Raw genomic sequence first — 8,215 nt, 5'->3', positions numbered from 1 at the left:
ATAACCCTTAGCGACAAGCCGAGCTTTATAGATGGTCACATTACCATCCGCGTCTGTCTTCTTCTTGAAGATCCATTTATTTTCTATGGCTCGCCGTTCAACGGGCAAGTCAGTCAAAGTCCATACTTTGTTTTCATACATGGATCCTATCTCGGATTTCATGGCTTCTAGCCATTTGTCGGAATCCGGTCCCGCCATCGCTTCTTCATACCTCGAAGGTTCACTGTTGTCTAACAACATGATTTCCAAGACAGGGTTGCCGTACCACTCTGGTGCGAAACGTGTCCTTGTGGACCTTCGAATTTCAGTAGGAGCTTGATCAGAAGTATCTTGATCATCATCATTAACTTCCTCTCTAGTCAGTGCAGGCACCTCAGGAACATTTTCTTGAGTTGTGCCATTTACCGGTTCAAGAGGCAATACTTCATCAAGTTCTACTCTCCTCCCACTTACTTCTTTCGAGAGAAACTCTTTCTCTAGAAAGAATCCATTCCTGGCAACAAAGATCTTGCCTTCGGATCTGAGGTAGAAGGTATACCCATAAGTTTCTTTAGGGTATCCTATGAAGACGCATTTTTCCGACTTGGGTTCGAGCTTTTCAGGTTGAAGTTTCTTGACATAAGCATCGCATCCCCAAACTTTTAGAAACGACAGCTTAGGTTTCTTCCCAAACCATAATTCATATGGTGTCGTCTCAACGGATTTCGACGGAGCCCTATTTAAAGTGAATGCGGCAGTCTCTAAAGCATAGCCCCAAAAAGATAACGGTAAATCGGTAAGAGACATCATAGATCGCACCATATCTAATAGAGTGCGATTACGACGTTCGGACACACCATTACGCTGAGGTGTTCCAGGCGGCGTTAGTTGTGAAACTATTCCACATTTTCTTAAGTGTGTGCCAAATTCGTGACTCAAGTATTCTCCTCCACGATCTGATCGTAGAAACTTGATTTTCCTGTCACGATGATTCTCAACTTCACTCTGAAATTCCTTGAACTTTTCAAAGGTTTCAGACTTGTGTTTCATTAAGTAGACATACCCATATCTACTTAAGTCATCAGTGAGGGTGAGAACATAACGATAGCCACCGCGAGCCTCAACACTCATTGGACCGCACACATCAGTATGTATGATTTCCAATAAGTTGGTTGCTCGCTCCATTGTTCCTGAGAACGGAGTCTTGGTCATTTTACCCATGAGGCATGGTTCGCACGTGTCAAATGATTCATAATCAAGAGACTCTAAAAGTCCATCTGCATGGAGCTTCTTCATGCGTTTGACACCTATGTGACCAAGGCGGCAGTGCCACAAGTATGTGGGACTATCATTATCAACTTTACATCTTTTGGTATTCACACTATGAATATGTGTAGTAATACGCTCGAGATTCATTAAGAATAAACCATTCACTATCGGAGCATGACCATAAAACATATCTCTCATATAAATAGAACAACCATTATTCTCGGATTTAAATGAGTAGCCATCTCGTATTAAACGAGATCCTGATACAATGTTCATGCTCAGACATGGCACTAAATAACAATTATTGAGGTTTATAACTAATCCCGTAGGTAAATGTAGAGGTAGCGTGCCGACGGCGATCACATCGACCTTGGAACCATTCCCGACGCGCATCGTCACCTCGTCCTTCTCCAGTTTCCGTTTATTCCGCAGCTCCTGTGGTGAGTTACAAATATGAGTAACGGCACCGGTATCAAATACCCAGGAGTTACTACGAGTACTGGTAAGGTACACATCAATCACATGTATATCAAATATACCTTTGGTGTTGCCGGCCTTCTTATCCGCTAAGTATTTGGGGCAATTCCGCTTCTAGTGACCCTTCCCTTTGCAATAAAAGCACTCTGTCTCAGGCTTGGGTCCATTCTTTGACTTCTTCCCGACAGCTTGCTTGCCGGGCGCAGCAACTTCCTTGCCGTCCTTCTTGAAGTTCTTTTTACCCTTGCCCTTCTTGAACTTAGTGGTTTTATTCATCATCAACACTTGATGTTCCTTCTTGACTTCTACCTCTGCTGATTTCAGCATAGCAAATACTTCAGGAATGGTCTTTACCATCCCCTGCATATTGAAGTTCATCACAAAGCTCTTGTAGCTTGGTGGAAGCGACTGGAGGATTCTGTCAATGACCGCGTCATCCGGGAGATTAACTCCCAGCTGAGTCAAGCGGTTATGCAACCCAGACATAGTGAGTATGTGCTCACTGACAGAACTATTTTCCTCCATCTTACAGCTGAAGAACTTATCAGAGACTTCGTATCTCTCGATCCGGGCATGAGCTTGAAAACCATTTTTAGCTCTTCGAACATCTCATATGCTCCATGTCTCTCAAAACACTTTTGGAGCCCCGGCTCTAAGCTATAAAGCATGCCGCACTGAACGAGGGAGTAGTCATCAGTACGTGTCTGCCAAGCGTTCATAGCGTCTTGGTTCTGTGGGACGGGTGGATCACCTAGCGGTGCTTGTAGGACATAATCTTTCTTGGCAGCTATGAGGATGATCCTCAGGTTCCGGACCCAGTCCGTATAGTTGCTGCCATCGTCTTTCAGCTTGGTTTTCTCTAGGAACGCGTTGAAATTGAATACAACGTTGGCCATTTGATCTACAGGACATATTGTAAAGATTTTAGACTAAGTTCATGATAATTAAGTTCATCTAATCAAATTATTAATGAACTCCCACTCAGATTAGACATCCCTCTAGTCATCTAAGTGTTACACGATCCAAGTCAACTAATCCATGTCCGATTAACACGTGAGACGGACTAGTCATCGTCGGTGAACATCTTCATGTTGATCGTATCTTCCATACGGCTCGTGTTCGACCTTTTGGTCTCTGTGTTCCGAGGCCATGTCTTCACATGCTTAGGCTCGTCAAGTTAACCCTAAGTGTTTTTGCATGTGTAAAACTTCTTACACCCGTTGTATGTGAACGAAAGGATCTATCACACCCGATTAACACGTGGTGCTTCGAAGCGACGAACTGTAGCAACGGTGCACAGTTAGGGGAGAACACTTCTTGAAATTGTTGTAAGGGATCATCTTATTTACTACCGTCGTTTTAAGTAAACAAGATGCAAAACATGATAAACATCACATGTAGTCAAATAATAACAGTGACATGATATGGCCAATATCACATAGCTCCTTTGATCTCCATCTTGGGGCTCCATGATCATCCTTGTAGATCGTCATACTCATCGACATGTAAGTCGTGATTCCTTGTACAAGAACATGATCAATCTCATACATCACATATATCATTCATCACATCCTTTTGGCCATATCACATCACATAGCATCCCCTGCAAAAACAAGTTAGACGTCCTCTAATTGTTGTTTGCATGTTTTACGTGGCTGCTATGGGTTTCTAGCAAGAACGTTTCTTACCTACGCAATGACCACAACGTGATATGCCAATTGCTATTTACCCTTCATAAGGACCCTTTTCATCGAATCCGATCCGACTAAAGTAGGAGAGACAGACACCCGCTAGCCACCTTATGCAACTAGTGCATGTCAGTCGGTGGAACCTGTCTCACGTAAGAGTACGTGTAAGGTCGGTCCGGGCCGCTTCATCCCACGATGCCGCCGAATCAAGATAATACTAGTAACGGCAAGCATATTGAACAAAATCAACGCCCACAACTACTTTGTGTTCTACTCGTGCAAGAGAACTACGCATAGACCTAGCTCATGATGCCACTGTTGGGTAACGTTGCAGAAAACAAAAATTTTCCTACTCGTTTCACCAAGATCCATCTAGGAGTTCATCTAGCAACGAGTGATTAGATGCATCTACGTACCTTGTAGATCGCGGATCGCGAGCGGAAGCGTTCAAAGAACGGGGATGATGTAGTCGAACACGACGTGATTCAAATCACCGATGATCAAGCACCGAACGGACGGTGCCTCCGCGTTCAACACACGTACGGAACGGATGACGTCTCCTCCTTTCTTGATCCAGCAAGGGGGGAAGAGAGGTTGATGAAGATCCAGCAGCACGACGGCGTGGTGGTGGATGCAGGGCGTCACAGTAGCAGGGCTTCGCCTATACTACGAGAGAGAGACGTAACGGGGAGAGAGGAAGCACCAAAGGCTGAGGTATGAAATCCCTCCTCTCCCCCACTATATATAGGAGGGCCAAGGGGGGGTGGTGCGCAGCCTAGGAGATCCAATCTCCTAGGTTGCGGCGGCCAGGGAGGGTTTCCCTCCCCCCCAAGCACCTCGGGGTGCCTTCCACCACTTGGACTCCTCCATGTGGAAACCCTAGGCGCATGGGCAGTAGGGCTGGTGCCCTTGGCCCATCAAGGCCAAGGCGCACCCCTACAGCCCATGTGGCCCCCGGACAGGTGGCCCCACCCGGTGGGCCCCCGGACCCCTCCCGGTGGTCCCGGTTACAATACCGATAACCCCGAAACTTGTCCCGATGGCCGAAACAGCACTTCCTATATATAATTCTTTACCTCCGGACCATTCCGGAACACCTCGTGACGTCCGGGATCTCATCCGGGACTCCGAACAACATTCGGGTTACTGCATATTACATATCTTCATAACCCTAGCGTCACCGAACCTTAAGTGTGTAGACCCTACGGGTTCGGGAGACAAGCAGACATGACCGAGACGACTCTCCGGTCAATAACCAACAGCGGGATCTGGATACCCATGATGGCTCCCACATGCTCCACGATGATCTCATCGGATGAACCACGATGTCGAGGATTTCAACCCCGTATACAATTCCCTTTGTCAATCGGTATGTTACTTGCCCGAGATCGATCGTCGGTATCCCAATACCTTGTTCAATCTCGTTACCGGCAAGTCACTTTACTCGTACCGTAATGCATGATCCCGTGATCAACCACTTGGTCACCTTGAGCTCATAATGATGATGCATTACCGAGTGGGCCCAGTGATACCTCTCCGTTATCAGAGTGACAAATCCCAGTCTCGATCCGTGTCAACCCAACAGACACTTTCGGAGATACCTGTAATGCACCTTTATAGTCACCCAGTTACGTTGTGACGTTTGATACACCCAAAGCACTCCTACGGTATCCGGGAGTTACACGATCTCATGGTCAAAGGAAAAGATACTTGACATTGGAAAAGCTCTAGCAAACGAACTACACGATCTTTGTACTATGCTTAGGATTGGGTCTTGTCCATCACATCATTCTCCTAATGATGTGATCCCGTTATCAATGACATCCAATGTCCATAGCCAGGAAACATGACTATCTGTTGATCAACGAGCTAGTCAACTAGAGGCTTACTAGGGACATATTATGGTCTATGTATTCACACGTGTATTACGATTTCCGGATAATACAGTTATAGCATGAATAAAGACAATTATCATGAACAAAGAAATATAATAATAATACTTTTATTATTGCCTCTAGGGCATATTTCCAACAGAACAGAGCTTTCATATACTTATAGCTCTAGTGCATCCGTTGCATGGCAATCCCTACTCACTCACATTGATATCTATTAATGGGCATCTCCATAGCTCGTTCATACGCCTAGTTGATGTGAGACTATCTTCTCCTTTTTGTCTTCTCCACAACCACCATTCTATTCCACCATAGTGCTATATCCATGGCTCACGCTCATATATTGCGTGAAGATTGAAAAAGTTTGAGAACATCAAAAGTATGAAACAATTGCTTGGCTTGTCATCGGGGTTGTGCATGCTTTAAATATTTTTTGTGGTGAAGATAGAGCATAGCCAGACTATATGATTTTGTAGGGATAACTCTCTTTGGCCATGTTATTCTGAGAAGACATAATTACTTAGTTAGTATGCTTGAAGTATTATTATTTATATGTCAATATTAAACTTTTATCTTGAATCTTTCGGATCTGAACATTCATGCCACAATAAAGAAAAATTACATTGAGAAATATGTTAGAAAGCATTCCACATCAAAAATTCTTCTTTTATCATTTACCTACTCGAGGACGAGCAGGAATTAAGCTTGGGGATGCTTGATACGTCTCCAATGTATCTATAATTTTTGATTGCTCCATGCTATTATATTATCTATTTTGGATGTCAATGGGCTTTATTTTACACTTTTATATCATTTTTGGGACTAACCTACTAATCAGAGGCCCAGCCCAAATTGCTGTTTTTTTTGCCTATTTTAGGGTTTTGAAGAAAAGGAATATCAAACGGAGTCCAAATGGAATGAAACCTTCTGGAACGTGATTTTCTCAACAAACATGATCCACGAGACTTAGAGTGGGCGTCAAGAAACAACGGAGGAGGCCATGAGGCAGGGGGCGCGCCTACCCCCTGGGCGCGCCCTCCACCCTCGTGGGCCCTCCGTTGCTTCACCGACGTACTTCTTCCTCCTATATATATACACGTACCCCCCAAACATCCAGGAGCACCATGAAACCCTGATTCCACCGCCGCAACCTTCTGTACCCGAGAGATCCCATCTTGGGGCCTTTTCCGAAGCTCCGCCGGAGGGGGCATTGATCACAGAGGGCCTCTACATCAACTCCATGGCCTCTCCGGTGATGTGTGAGTAGTTTACTTCAGACCTACGGGTCCATAGTTATTAGCTAGATGGCTTCTTTGCAGTGTGTTTGTCGAGATCCGATGAATTGTGGGTTTATGATCAAGTTTATCTATGAACAATATTTGATTCTCCTCTGAATTCTTTTATGTATGATTGGTTTATCTTTGCAAGTCTCTTCGAATTATCAGTTTGGTTTGGCCTACTAGATTGATCTTTCTTACAATGGGAGAAGTGCTTAGCTTTGGGTTCAATCTTGCGATGTCCTTTCCCGGTGACAGCAGGGGCAGCAAGGCACGTATTGTATTGTTGCCATCGAGGATAAAAAGATGGGGTTTATATCATATTGCATGAGTTTATCCCTCTACATCATGTCATCTTCCTTAAAGCATTACTCTGTTCTTATGAACTTAATACTCTAGATGCATGCTGGATAGCGGTCGATGTGTGGAGTAATAGTAGTAGATGCAGATTCGTTTCAGTCTACTTGTCGCGGACGTGATGCCTACATACATGATCATACCTAGATATTCTCATAACTATGCTCAATTCTATCAATTGCTCGACAGTAATTCGTTTACCCACCGTAATACTTATGCTCTTGAGAGAAGCCACTAGTGAAACCTATGGCCCCCGGGTCTATCTTTCATCATATTAATCTTCCAACACTTAGTTATTTCCTTTGCCATTTATTTTACTTTTCATCTTTATTTCTCTTTATCATAAAAATACCAAAAATATTATCTTATCATATCTATCAGATCTCACTCTGGTAAGTGACTGTGAAGGGCTTGACAACCCCTTTATCGCGTTGGTTGCGAGGTTTTTTTTGTTTGTGTAGGTGCGTGGGACTTGAGCGTGATCTCCTACTGGATTGATACCTTGGTTCTCAAAAACTGAGGGAAATACTTACACTACTTTGTTGCATCACCCTTTCCTCTTCAAGGGAAAACCAATGCAATGCTTAAGAGGTAGCATCGGTCTCACGTCAAGGGGGTCCACGAGGCAGCGGCAAGGTAGGAGCACCCTCCTGGGGGTTAGCGCGCGCCCCCCTACCTTGTCGTTGCCTCGGGAATCTTCTGGTCCCACTCTTGTGCTTCGAGGTTCTCTTTGGTCCATAAAAAATCACTGTAAATTTTCAGCCCATTCCGAGAACTTTTATTTCTGCACAAAAAACGACACCAAGGTAGTTCTGCTGAAAAAAGCGTCAGTCTAGGTTAGTTCTAATCAAATCATACTAAAACCATATAAAATTGTTGTAAACATGGCATGAATACTTCATAAATTATAGATACGTTGGAGACATATCACGAGGCAAATACTCAAGGTCTTTAACCAAAAACTCACTGGGGCAGTCAGCCTCAACTGGCAATGGCTTCATCATGATGAACTCTCTGTCATGTATGGTCCAGGCTTATGTAAGATGCTTTCAACTTATTTTTCATAGGCTTCACAACCTGGATTGTAGTTGTCACCATGAGTGGGCAGGTTAGTGAGCTCAAGAAGCTCGCGAGTGTGAACCTTGTGGTGTACATCACCTGTCATCCACTGAAGAACTCGAGTGTTTGGACCCCTGTTGTAGCCTGAGATGTGAAGTGTCTCATAAAATTGGAGAATTAACTCCTCATTACAATGTTTCTCGTCAACGACAAAGGG

The sequence above is a fragment of the Triticum urartu genome, chromosome 1 (genome assembly GCF_003073215.2).
Source record: "Triticum urartu cultivar G1812 chromosome 1, Tu2.1, whole genome shotgun sequence".
In the NCBI taxonomy this organism is placed as follows: domain Eukaryota; kingdom Viridiplantae; phylum Streptophyta; class Magnoliopsida; order Poales; family Poaceae; genus Triticum; species Triticum urartu.
Note: the sequence above shows the minus strand (reverse complement) of the source record.